Consider the following 13,666-nt stretch of genomic DNA (forward strand, 5'->3'; position numbering starts at 1 on the left):
GTCGTATTCATAGGTACCTCAAGTTGGTGCTACATGTATCTCATTTTGCTAGTGTCAGTCGAACACCTTTTAAACCAATCAATAATCTTATTGTTGAAGATAATAAGCTTCTACATATATGTCTATAGAATTCTTAAATGGTTCTAGTCTTTGTTTGCTTTGGTTAAATCCTGTTCAAGTGGTGGGTTAAAAGCATTGTATTTTGTCCAGGTATGTATAACCAACAATTAGCAATGAGAGAACATTCCTGAACCTCGTTGCCTTGGGGATGATTTGAAATGAACGCCAATTATGACTGTTTGATATTTATATATTACCAGCAATGTGGAAAAATGTAGATCCGAAATAAGGTACCATTTTGTTGATGGAGCATGCAAAGTTCAACAAACCATAACACCGCTTCTGGATAAATTGAAATCAAATTATATACCATTTTAAAGCTTAAGGGTGGGGTATGAACGTTTGGACAGTATTTATTGTGGGACATTAGAGCACATCAGACATATCGAATTTGTATTATATCGTGAATTTCAAAAAATAAAAAATATTTGATATCAGAAAGACATTCCTCGTATTCAGAATGCAATTCGATATGTCTGATGTGCTCTCATGTCCCACAAAAAATACTGTCGAAACGCTCAAAACGCTTATTCCAGATCCCTTAAACACGAAATAAAATAAAAAATTGACCGGGCCGACTTAAGGGGTGGGGTATGAACGTTTGGACAGTATTTATTGTGGGACATTAGAGCACATCAGAAATATCGAATTGCATTCTGAATACGAAGAATGTGCTTCTGATATCAAATAATTTAGATTTTTGGAAATTCGCAATGTAATACACATTTTATGGCAAATTATTAAAAATTGATATTTTTGATATTTAACAGTACTCGAAGTAAACTTTATAAATCTGATGATTTATACTTAAAGTGTATGTAGGTGGGATGAAAAGCCGACGATCAATTGAAAATTTTGACCTTTCGTATTGAAGATATGGATTTTTCCCCAAAACACCAAAAAAAAAAAGGGTCTTTTGGGAAAAAATCCATATCTTCAATATGAAAGGTCGAAATTTTCAATTGATCGTCGGCTTTTCCTCTCAGCTACATACACTTTAAGAACATATCATTAGATTTATAAAATTTACTTCGAGGACTGTTAGGCTATATATCAAATATGTGAAAAATATCAAATTTTAATAATTTGTCATAAAATTTGTATTGTATCGTGAATTTCAAAAAATGAAAATTATTTGATATCAGAAAGACATTTTTCGTATTCAGAATGCAATTCGATATGTCTGACGTGCTCTCATGTCCCACAAAAAATACTGTCGAAACGCTCAAAACGCTCATTCCAGATTCCTTAACGGCTGGTTTGTTGTGGTTGACGGTAACATATTCATTTACTGACATAATCTATTGTGGACCATCCTTGAGCGTTTACAGTTTTGACAGGTCTATAGGCGGCCGTTAGGGCCAAAAGGGTCTCAAAACCACACAAGAGTCTCAAAAGTACAATAAGGTCTCAAAAACACACAAAGGGCTCAGAAATAAACACACAACAAGGTCTCAAAAGTATAATAAGGTCTCAAAAACACAGAAAGCTCTCAGAAACAAACACACAGTAATGTCTCAATAGCACAACACGGTCTCAAAACAGAAAGGTCTCAGAAACAAACACACAACAATGTCTCAATAGCATAATAAGGTCTCAAAAACAGGGAAAGGTCTCAAATACAGAGAAAGGTCTCAAAAACAGAGAAAGGTCTCAAAAACAGAAAGGTCTCAAAAACAGAAAGGTCTCAAATACAGAGAAAGGTTTTTTGAGACCATAACGTGTTTTTGAGACCTTTTTCTGTTTTTGAGACCTTTCTGTTTTTGAGACCTTTCTCTGTTTTGAGACCTTTCTCTGTTTTGAGACCTTTCTCTGTTTTTTGAGACCTTTCTCTGTTTTTTGAGACCTTTCTCTGTTTTTGAGACCTTTCTCTGTTTTTGAGACCTTTCTCTGTTTTTTGAGACCGTTCTCTGTTTTTGAGACCTTTCTCTGTTTTTGAGACCTTTCTCTGTTTTTGAGACCTTTCTCTGTATTTGAGACCTTTCTCTGTTTTTTGAGACCTTTCTCTGTTTTTTGAGACCTTTCTCTGTATTTGAGCTCTTTCTGTTTTTGAGACCTTTCTCTGTTTTTGAGACCTTTCTCTGTTTATAAGACCTTTTTCTGTTTTTGAGACCTTTCTGTTTTTGAGACCTTAGTCTGTTTTTGAGACCTTTCTGTTTTTGAGACCTTTCTCTGTATTTGAGACCTTTCTCTGTATTTGAGACCTTTCTCTGTATTTGAGACCTTTCTCTGTATTTGAGACCTTTCTCTGTTTTTGAGACCTTTCTCTGTTTTGAGACCTTTCTCTGTATTTGAGACCTTTCTCTGTTTTTGAGACCTTTCTCTGTTTTTGAGACCTTTCTCTGTATTTGAGACCTTTCCCTGTTTTTGAGACCTTATTATACTATTGAGACATAGTTGTGTGTTTGTTTCTGAGACCTTTCTCTGTTTTTGAGACCGTATTGTGCTATTGAGACATTACTGTGTGTTTGTTTCTGAGAGCTTTCTGTGTTTTTGAGACCTTATTATACTTTTAAAACCTTGTTGTGTGTTTATTTCGGAGACCTTTGTGTGTTTTTGAGACCTTATTGTACCTTTGAGACCCTTGTGTGGTTTTGAGACCCTTTTGGCCCTCATGGCCGCCCATACAGGTCTTTTGTCTACCTCTTTGTTTGTGAACAGACAAGGATGTCAAATTGACATTGCCGAGTAACAGAGTTAGTACGGCACTGTACCAGTCACGCTGTAGAGGATTATGTATTCAAAACCACTCTGCCATTAAAACCACTCTGCCATTAAAGTCGAAGTGAACGCGAAAATCTACAGTGAACCGTAAATTATGAACGAAAATACGTCAATTTTAGAACAATAGTTTCAATATTTCCGCATAGACTACAAAATCACCTCTAATGCGGCCCATACACGATCAAAATATTGATCAAAATTGGGGACCCTAGATGCAGGAGTGGATACAAAATCTACAATTGGGTGTGTTCAATGGTAAATTTTGTATCCACCCTTGTATTCAGGGTCTTTGATATTGTTCAATAAGTTTGAACGTGTATGGGCCGCATTATGTATTATCTAGTTAAAAGACCATTATTGGAAATCTAATTTAATTAGAAAAACACGCCATATGTTGTTGAAAATTACTGACTGAATTAGGTTAAAATAATTTTCTGTTCCAAACGTCAAGCTTGGTATATTTTGTGTGTGCTCATGAGGTACATAAATTCAGTTTGCGAGATAAAGTTTTTGAAACTTCTACGGCAAGGGGATTTATGTTCCCGTATAAAATTAATGGTCTGTTTTACTGGAGCGAGCAGTGTTGCATACTTCTAGCAGGTGCATACATTTCTAAATAGTATGTTATTCGTTGTGTCTGGTAAAAAAGGGGTACTAGGGAGGAGCATTAGAAGCGGACAGGGAGGTGCAGTGGCGGTAGCCAAGGGGGAGGGGCAACTTCCTCATGGGACATCTTGTCCTTATACTTGACCCTTCCCCTGTCATGCCTGTTGGATGCTGGCCGCCGTGATATTTTACGTTTTAGACACTTTTTTGTCCATTTTTGTCAATAACAATTTCCCCCTTCAAAGTCGTCTCCTCACGCCCTCCTAAAAGAAAAACCCTGACAACGCCATTGAGGAGGGGGGAAACTGGAGTTAAGTACCACGTACGTACGTATCACATATAGTGTAGTCACCAGAGGGGGTTCCCATGCACCGAGTGCTTTTTTTTCTAACTTACATTTTTGTAATCCTGAAGGTGTCTAGTAAATGAATTTTGATGTTCCCAAAATTAAATATTGTCCCATGGGATTCATTTGGCGGCCATCTTGGATTCCGACAAAATTCAATGAAATTGACATAACTTTTGAACTAGACATCATAGGAAGACAAATGACCCCATTTTCGGGATAATGTGGACATGAGCAACCAATTAAAAGGGTTATTTTCATGATTTAAACATGTTGGATACATTAAAATGCAAAATATTATGTCCCATGGCGTTCATTTGGCGGCCATCTTGGATTCCGACAAAATTAAATGAAATTGACATAACTTTTGAACTAGACATCATAGGAAGACAAATGACCCCATTTTTCGGGATAATGTGGACATGAGCAATCAATTAAAAGGGTTATTTTCATGATTTAAACATGTTGGATACATTAAAATGCAAAATATTACTAAAAATAGTATCTTCAAGGCATACTCGTCTGTATATAATAGGAGCTCTTTTTGGTACATTGAGAAGGATATTTTGATGTTATTGATTTATTTACTATTTTCTCTTCTAGGTGCATGACTTAACTTATTATTAGCTAGAACTGGTGTTAGTGAACTAAATATCGTAGCATAGTTATAGTGAAGTGGTGGATAATCATGCCAAAACGCAAGGGTGATAAAGGTACCGAGTCAGACTCACTGCAGAAACGTCCACCTGTAAATTGTATTTTGCATGTGAGTGGTATTGAGCATCTAGATTATACACCGCTCAGTAAAGTAAGGGGCTCCGCCACTGACAAGCTGGCTCAGCTACATGACATTTGCGACAAAAGACACATTGAACCTCATGATTCACCCTATCGCATGGATGATGTCTCTAATCACATTCCGGAGAGTCTTGCTGGTGTAGATTTATATAGAAACAATTGGATATCATCGAGGCTGCTACCAAAACTTTACTGAAAATCAATATCGTTTGAAATGTAGTGCTAATGAAGCTTCAACATCACAATCCTCTCGTAACCGTAAATTACAATTATCAACTGTCATGCGACTGTTCCCTCCACAATGTATCTTTTGTGAAAGACTGGAAATGAAAGCGTGAGAGATGCATCAAATTCCCAGCATTCAAGGACAAAGACGGAGCATTTAAGGAGCCTAATTGGAAACAGATTGAGCCTCGGGCACTAGAACTAGGACTACATCGTCTACATAGCATGGTGCAAGGTGAGGACCTGTTTGCAAGAGAGGCGAATTTCCACTATTCCTGTCGCGATTCTTTCAACACGCAGTACACAACTTACCTGCGTGATGAAGCGAAAGCGACAATTGAAACAGAGCAGGATCGTAAAGTTGCTGCACATCTGCTGGCATTCACTGTTGTCCTTGATTTCATTCAAGACCGAGTTGTTGGGCAGAAGGAGGTTAAGTTACTTACATCGCTGAATCTTCTGTACAATCATACAAGAGTTTGAAAGAAGTGGCTTCCCCAATCCAGAGTACAGAAGTGACAAGCTGAAGGTCCGACTTGAGAACCATGATATTCATGACTCGATCACCTTTGCCAAGTTTTATCCGGGTGACAAAGGCTATATCACCTACAACCTGGTCTACGGCGCCATCATCTCTGTCGCAGACGCGGTGACTTATTCATATAAGCTGGGGTTCAAAGATAAGTATAAGGATGTGGCCCTGTTTCTTCTACCAAGCACATGCTGCACTAGTATCGGGCACCTCTATAGAAGCAAACAACTCACCACTATCTTCAGTAAGCTGGGTCACTGTGAGACATGCAACTTCGCCTTAGGAACCAGAGACAGTGCTGGCTAAGGTTTCCCCATAATACTCCGCAGATCATTATCAGCAAGGGAAACGACGTGTTTCATCTTGTATGGGACAATCTAAACAAAACAATGACGAATATCCATGGCTATAATGTTGTGAACAGCACTGGTGGGATAATGATACAAGATGTGAAACCCGGTTTTGATACCACTAACCAGGATCGAACTCTCCCTCTCTACGCGCCGAGCAAGGTGCGCTCCCTAAAGGTAGATACACCCGAGACCATGGCTCCTGATCCTGTTCACATCTGTGGAAGCTATTGGGAGAAGCAACCTGTCCCAGGGTTTGGTGGCTGATCTCATTACCAGTGGCTGCCTACGTAGTGTATTGACAGGGAAGGCATATGCAAAAGCACTGTTCTGCCTCTAAACAGTCGGTGAAGCCGGTGAAGCGCTTGTTAATTAAGCGATTCATTGAGGAGGAGAACGTTGAGGTCACCAACCCCAAGACCTTGCTGAATCTTGTACAGACATGTACTCCTCGTGAGACCCTCGACCTCGCTTTACAGGACCCCTCCACTTTTACCATGCTTGTGAAGTATGTCACATATGAAGACAAGGACATACTCCTGTCCCACTTGGATGGTGAAGGGGTGATGGATAGGGGTGAAATAGTCGATAGTTGACTTTCTTTGGGGTTTCACACCGGTAGCTGAGAGGATCAAGAGGCCACCAAACCCTGGGACAGGCTGCTTCTCCCCACTGCTTCCCGTGTAAATGACCAGACACGATATTCTTTGAGATGCATGTTGAGTACATTTCGCTATTTATCATGGGCGGAGTGAACACGGTTCCCTCAGGAAATTTGGGCCCGACTTGACTACAGATATGAACAGAAGCCATGGTCTCGGGTATATCTACGCTCGTAGAGAGGGAGAGTCCGATCCTGGTTAGTAGTGGTATCAAACCCGGGTTTCACATCTTGTATCATTATCCCACCAGTGCTGTTCACCACGTTTGGCCCATGAATATTTGTCATTGTTTTGTTTAGATTGTCCCATTCGAGATGAAACACATCCTTTCCCTCGCCGGTAATGATCTGCAGAGTAAGAGATGTGGAAACCTCATCAAGATCCTTGGCCAGCACTGTCTCAAGTTCCAAGGCGAAGTTATATGTCTCAGTGTCACAGTTATATCCAGCTTACTGAGAATAGCGGCAAATTGTTTGCTTCTGTAGAGGTGCCGGATGATAGTGCAGAGCAGTATGTGCTTTGGTAGTTTCAATCACTGCGTCTGCGACAGAGATGCTGCCGCTGTAGACCAGGTTGTTGGTGATATACCCTTTGTCACCTAGATGAAATTTGGCATAGGCGATCGAGTCATGGATAATGTGGTTCTCAAGTAGGACCTTCAGCTTCTCATTCGCCTCTCTTGCAAAGCGGTCCTCACCTAGCACCATGCTATGTAGACGATGTATGTAGTCCTAGTTCTAGTGCCAGAGGCTCAATCTGTTTCGAAGTAGGCTCCTTAAATGCTCCGTATTTGTCCTTGAATACTGGGAATTTGATGCGTCTCTCAGTCTTTCCAGACACTTTAATTTCCAGTAAAAAGATACATTGTGGAGGGAACAGTCGCATGACAGTTGATAATTGTAATTTACGGTTACGAGAGGATTGCGATGTCGAAGCTTCATTAGCACTACATTTCAAACGATATTGATTTTCAGTAAAGTTTTGGTAGCAGCCTCGATGATATCCAATTGTTTCTATATAAATCTACACCAGCAAGACTCTCCGGAATGTGATTAGAGACATCATCCATGCGATAGGGTGAATCATGAGGTTCAATGTGTCTTTTGTCGCAAATGTCATGTAGCTGAGCCAGCTTGTCAGGCTTTAGTTCACTAACACCAGTTCTAGCTAATAATAAGTTAAGTCATGCACCTAGAAGCGAAAATAGTAAATAAATCAATAACATCAAAATATCCTTCTCAATGTACCAAAAAGAGCTCCTATTATATACAGACGAGTATGCCTTGAAGATACTATTTTTAGTAATATTTTGCATTTTAATGTATCCAACATGTTTAAATCATGAAAATAACCCTTTTAATTGATTGCTCATGTCCACATTATCCCTTATCCCGAAAAATGGGGTCATTTGTCTTCCTATGATGTCTATAGTTCAAAAGTTATGTCAATTTCATTCAATTTTGTCGGAATCCAAGATGGCCGCCAAATGAATGTCATGGGACATAATATTTTGCATTTTAATGTATCCAACATGTTTAAATCATGAAAATAAATCTTTTAATTGATTGCTCATGTCCACATTATCCCGAAAATGGGGTCATTTGTCTTCCTATGATGTCTAGTTCAAAAGTTATGTCAATTTAATTGAATTTTGTCGGAATCCAAGATGGCCGCCAAATGAACCCCATGGGACAATATTTAATTTTGGGAACATCAAAATTCATTTACTAGACACCTTCAGAATTACAAAAATGTAAGTTAGAAAAAAAAAGCACTCGGTGCATGGGAACCCCCTCTGGTGACTACACTAATAGGGCCTATACGTACTTACTAATATCACATACGTACGTAATAAATGTTTTTATGAAAAGAGAGACGGAAATGAACTATGAACAGAACCTGCTAATAGATCCAGGGAATGGAGTGTTTTTCCCGGTTCCGGTACTCCGTGTATCCGCGGGAAGGCTTACACATGGCTAGTCGGAAATTTCGCGAAATTAGGGGTTATTTGAGATAAACATCATGAAGAAACGCGATTCGCGAAACACAATAAAAAGGGGTAATTAAAACTTGTTCGCGAAATTGAAAAAAGGGTGCTCTTTATTCACAAATCACATGTATATAGGCCTAAATCATCGTTCATTTACGGATTCCAGTATCATTATTCCGTTCGGCGCACCGTACACATGGTACTGTACATTAGATCACCGGTGTCGTGCGTTTCCATCAAAAAGGAGCATCATTAGAAATATTTTTCGCGTTTTAGCGAGAAAAGGTGCATTGTAGAAGGGCAAAAATTCGCGAAATCGCTGAAAATAGGTGTGTTTTATCCTTAAAAGTTCGCGAAATAAAATTCAAAAGGGTGTTCGGCGAGACGAGCATAAGTACCCACGAATACACGGAGTGCCGGAACCGGGGTGTTTTTGGTATTTTCATACCTTTTTTTAGGTGGTAAAAGATAGACATATCGGCTGCCTGTAGGCTATATAAAATGCTTTTCAGAAATTCTCTTGGGGGATAAAATTGCATTTATTCCGTGTTAGGCGTACCGATCGAGGGGAGAGACATGTTTGTTCCACTGACTCAAAATGCTGGGACAAAATTGACCAAAAGTTTTAATTAATGTGGCCTTCCTTTGGTCCGATCCTAGGACGCAATTGTCGTGTCCTCAATTTGGACCATTGGGATTGAAATTGTAATTTTTTTCGCGCGCAATTGTCCGGGTAAAGTTCTTTTAGGAGCAGATCAGGCCCTTTGCGCACACGCTTCACACTCGATCATGTCGCTTTTTCTCGACCCCCCTGAGAAAATGGTCAACAGTCTGGCGACGGCCCTGATGGGTCTTCGTACTCTCGATCGAACATGGAGCTGATACTGAACTTAATTGTACAAAATTATAATGTAAGTGTATACCAACCTTATTTCTCTGCTGGGCTTCTTCGCGTAAAGCCCATCAAACATAGCTCCAACAGTCAACACTGAGAAAAAATGTTCATGATGCTCAAATTGAAACACACAAAGAAAGATATTTATCTACACTTGCAAAGTTGTTAGACACCTTCACCAAAAGATGAAAAGAAGACCAACCATATAATGAAAATTATTTGATTCACCTGGCAGAAATTGCCCCGAAATGGTGTTTATACTAAGTTCAAATAATTAAAATCTCCACGGATGGCTAAGCAATTGGCTCTTTTAGCCTCAAGCTTTAAACTACAAAAACACGTTTCCCGAAGCACGGCTTTAATTGTCTAGTGGCATGGCGTAGCCAGCACTTTTTCAGCGAGGGCAAGCAAACTTTTAAAGGGAACAAACTTTGACAAAAATGGGCTAAAAAGTACAAAAACCCAAAAAACATGGGGAGGGGGGGGCAAAACCTTGGCTACGCTACTGTGTTGGAACCTCCGAAGGGGGAATTTCAAGTTTATCCCCCTTTTTACGGTCTAAAATGTTTTGGATCCCCTTCATGTCCTAAAAAAGAAACCAAAAATATATGAATACATGAATACAAAACCCACCCAAGTCCATACTTTGGCCAAATTGAGTTAAACATGGGAAATCGTTGCTCATATCATACTATTATGTATAAAACTTGCACCCAAATCCATGTATGAATACCCAGCATGTAGGCCTATAATACACATTTGTGACTCCTCGCCACAACTGAGCCCGGATGTCGCCAATCATCATTTTTGAGATATTCAACCAAAATATTCTGCTTGAAATTAGCTTTAAAATGATGTATATCATGTCTATAGTACTATAGTCCAAAACGCTGCAGCCAGAGTGGTTACGCTGACAAAGAAATCTGAGCACATTACGCCAGTTAGGTACCAGCTGCACTGGCTTCCGATCAGAGAGAGAATAGCCTACAAAATACTGCTATTGACTTTCAAAATCCTTCATAGTCAGGCGCCGGTCTATCTCTCTGATCTAATTGTCGCGTACACTCCAAGTCGGGTTTTAAGATCTTCCTCACAGAACTTGCTTCGCGAGCATTCCAGCCACACAACTACCTATGGAAGGAGCTTCTCTGTGATTGCACCAAAGTTATGGAACATTCTTCCTTCTCATATTAAAAACTCCGGCACAATTTACCAATTTAAAACTCATCTCAAAACTCATCTTTTCAACCAGGCTTACTGCTGAACTGCTCGCGAACCATGTTATTTCACATTATTTCTGATTATGTACTCTATGATTGATTATTGTGTTTTAAATGATCTCAGCATGTGTATATTTGGCTGATTTTAGTCGTTTTTAGCTTTAAGTGTAAATTGGCTCAGCATCATTGATGTTTGTGTATTATTATGATTGCTGGTTTTATCCTGTTGTAGATTAAGATTTAATAATTGATATTATTTTTGAGGGGTTGTTATGCTTCTGTAGTTTTTAAGATGTTTGTAGTTACGGTATTTTTCCTTTTGTGCAGCGCCTAGAGACCCTTTGTTTTGTGCGCTTTATAAATGTCCATTATTATTATTATTATTATTGACATTTAAGTAGTGAAAAATCAATAAAACAGTCAATAAATCCTTTCTTTCCTATTGTTTATTGTTAAGTTCGATGGAGCATATCTCAATAGTGGCACTGGCGACATCCGGGCTCAGTTGTGGCGAGGAGTCACATTTTGTTTCTTAGTTGTCTCAAAATCACTTTCTATGGACTTGGGTGAGTTTTGTATTTAGGTATTCATATGTTATTAACTCATTACCTAAAAATGACTATTGGATTTAGTACTCATTGGAGTTATAGTGTTACATCGAAACTGTAAAGTGCGCAAATTTTGTTGTTTTGAAGCTTGAGAGTCCATAATTGAATAACGGGCCTACTTTAAAGGCAGGATCACTCAAAGTGGGAAATTGTTGACATTGTTTTGTATTGTATCTTTATAGCGTGCGAGACTGGCCCCCTCAGATGAGGTGTTTGGTAAGGGGGGGCAGTGGCGGCATCAGGAAATTTTTTCGGGAGGGGGGCATTGAGGGGAAAAGTGAATTTCAGGGGGGCAAAATTAACAAAATTGCTGCAAAACGTGGAAATTTTTACTGGGGGAAACAGGGGGGGGGGGCAAGAGTTCTGACTGGGGGCATTTGCCCTCATGCCCCCATGGCGCCACCACTGGGGGGGGGTGGAGTGGGGGCAAAATTGCACTGCTACCAGAGATAGTTCGCATCATGAGCTAGTCGCAGGGCTACACAAAATGCATGACAGCAATTGAACCGGAGTAGCTTTTGGCGGGAAAAGGTCATCGAACTTTACAAGGGTCAAATTGTGTTAAAAACCATTCCAATGTATTCCTCATGTCACAAGGATTCAGAATAGGTATAGTTTGACCTATCTAGGACGTACTGTACATGAGTTACTACTACTTATGATAAAGGTGCAGCTATGCCCCCTACCCCTAAGTGGTACTGCCCAATCCCTGGGCTCACACACTATTAAAAGTAATGATGATATACATAAAAGTATACATTTTCTGAAAGGAAATGATACAATGAATCCAAGTAGCACCGCAGATATATGCAAAAATGTGAGAAATTTTAATTTCTGTGCCATTTTTTTTCCGGACGTCATAACAACTTACCCTTAATCTCGAAATTAACAAAAATTATGCATTTGTGTTCTAAACACACAAAACTAGTAACAGGTTTCTCAAATTTTTGATTTTTTTTCTTCATTCAATTTTTTTTTTCAATTTGGCCAAAATTTTGGATAGGCCTATTTTAAGGTATATTTTTAAAATGAAGAAAAAATTCAAGAATTTGAGAAAACAGGTTCAAGTATTTTGTCTTTAGAACACAATATGCAATTTTTGTTATGGTGGACCGAAAAATATTGGTATGGAAAATCAATTTTGGTGCTTTTCTTAAAAACTGCAAATTTTTTGCAGAAATCTGCAGTACTAGTTGGATTCTTTGCATCATTTCCTTTCTGAAAATGTATACTTTTATGTACTTATCATCATTACTTTTTTAAAGATACAATACAATAAAGATACAAAACAAAACACTCTCTAAAATTGTCCAATTTGAGTGATCCTGCGTGCCACCTTAACATTCATACGCATACTTTTACCTCAAACCCCCCTATCTCCCTTAAGTCAATATCTCACATATGCCCAATCCAAAATCCCTGCCACACTTTTCTATGGGCCACTTTAGGGTGACACAAGTTATTGCAGCTTGATAACTCAATGACAAAATAGTAAAATACAATTGACTAAGAACTAAATTCAATCAAAAAAATTACACATTCTGTAAAATAGGTTTTTTTCTGGTTGGTTGTTTTATTTCTATATACATATTCTTCACAGAAGAATTAAACAAGTCTAAGTTACAATCACTTTACTTTGGACTTGCAGCACAGAAGCATGTCTCCCCATGACCCTTTATTCCATTGCACTAAACGTTTTTGCAGAACACCTTTAAATGTTGGGTTATATAAAAGGGTATATAAAGGCACTTTGTGATCCACAGCTTAACCCTAACGGCCTAAGGGCTTTTTGGCGACGGGAGGGAAACAAGGAAGGAATAAAGAGAGAAAAGAAAGAAAGAAGTTGTTTCCTCTGGGTGGGATTCAAACCCGAGACCCTTCGCATGCCAACCGCTGGGTCGGCGACACTTTGCCACGGGTCTTGGGCTTCGCTGGCCAGCGAAACCGTGCCTATATATCACTTAGGGCGATTGCGTCGTCACCCCACATGGGATGCACGCACGAACAGCGCATGTATCAAGTAGTATTTTGTAGTACACAGTACGGTTAGGGTTAATCTCTATAACTTGCTCAAATGATGTTACATTTTTGATGCCATCAGAAACCTAGGACTACACCATATTTTCGTACAAAACCTTTCTTGCAGATTTGATTGTTTGATAAAGTCGTCGACATCGTCCAATATGTATTACCGGACTATTGACAGCCTGATATTAATGTATTTCTGGATTATTGACAGCCTGGTATTAGTTATTACAACAACACAATACATGCAATTATGCGTATCTTGCAGACTCAATGTCTAAATCAACTGACAATTCAAAAAAAAAAAATTTCTGTGATTATCTATTGAACCATACATTGCAAGAGGGTGCCAGAATCATATTAAGGGGGTACTACACCCCTGGCCAATTTTGTGCCTATTTTTGCATTTTCCTAAAAAATTATAGTATATTGGTGACAAGTAAGATATGTATATTATAGGGGCAAGGACTACAACTTATGTACTGAAAATTCCAGCAACTCAAAGTAAGTAGTTATTGATTTATTGATTAAATATTGGTTTTCCCTCATTTTTGACTGTAACTCC

The sequence above is a fragment of the Amphiura filiformis genome, chromosome 9 (genome assembly GCF_039555335.1).
Source record: "Amphiura filiformis chromosome 9, Afil_fr2py, whole genome shotgun sequence".
Lineage (NCBI taxonomy): Eukaryota > Metazoa > Echinodermata > Ophiuroidea > Amphilepidida > Amphiuridae > Amphiura > Amphiura filiformis.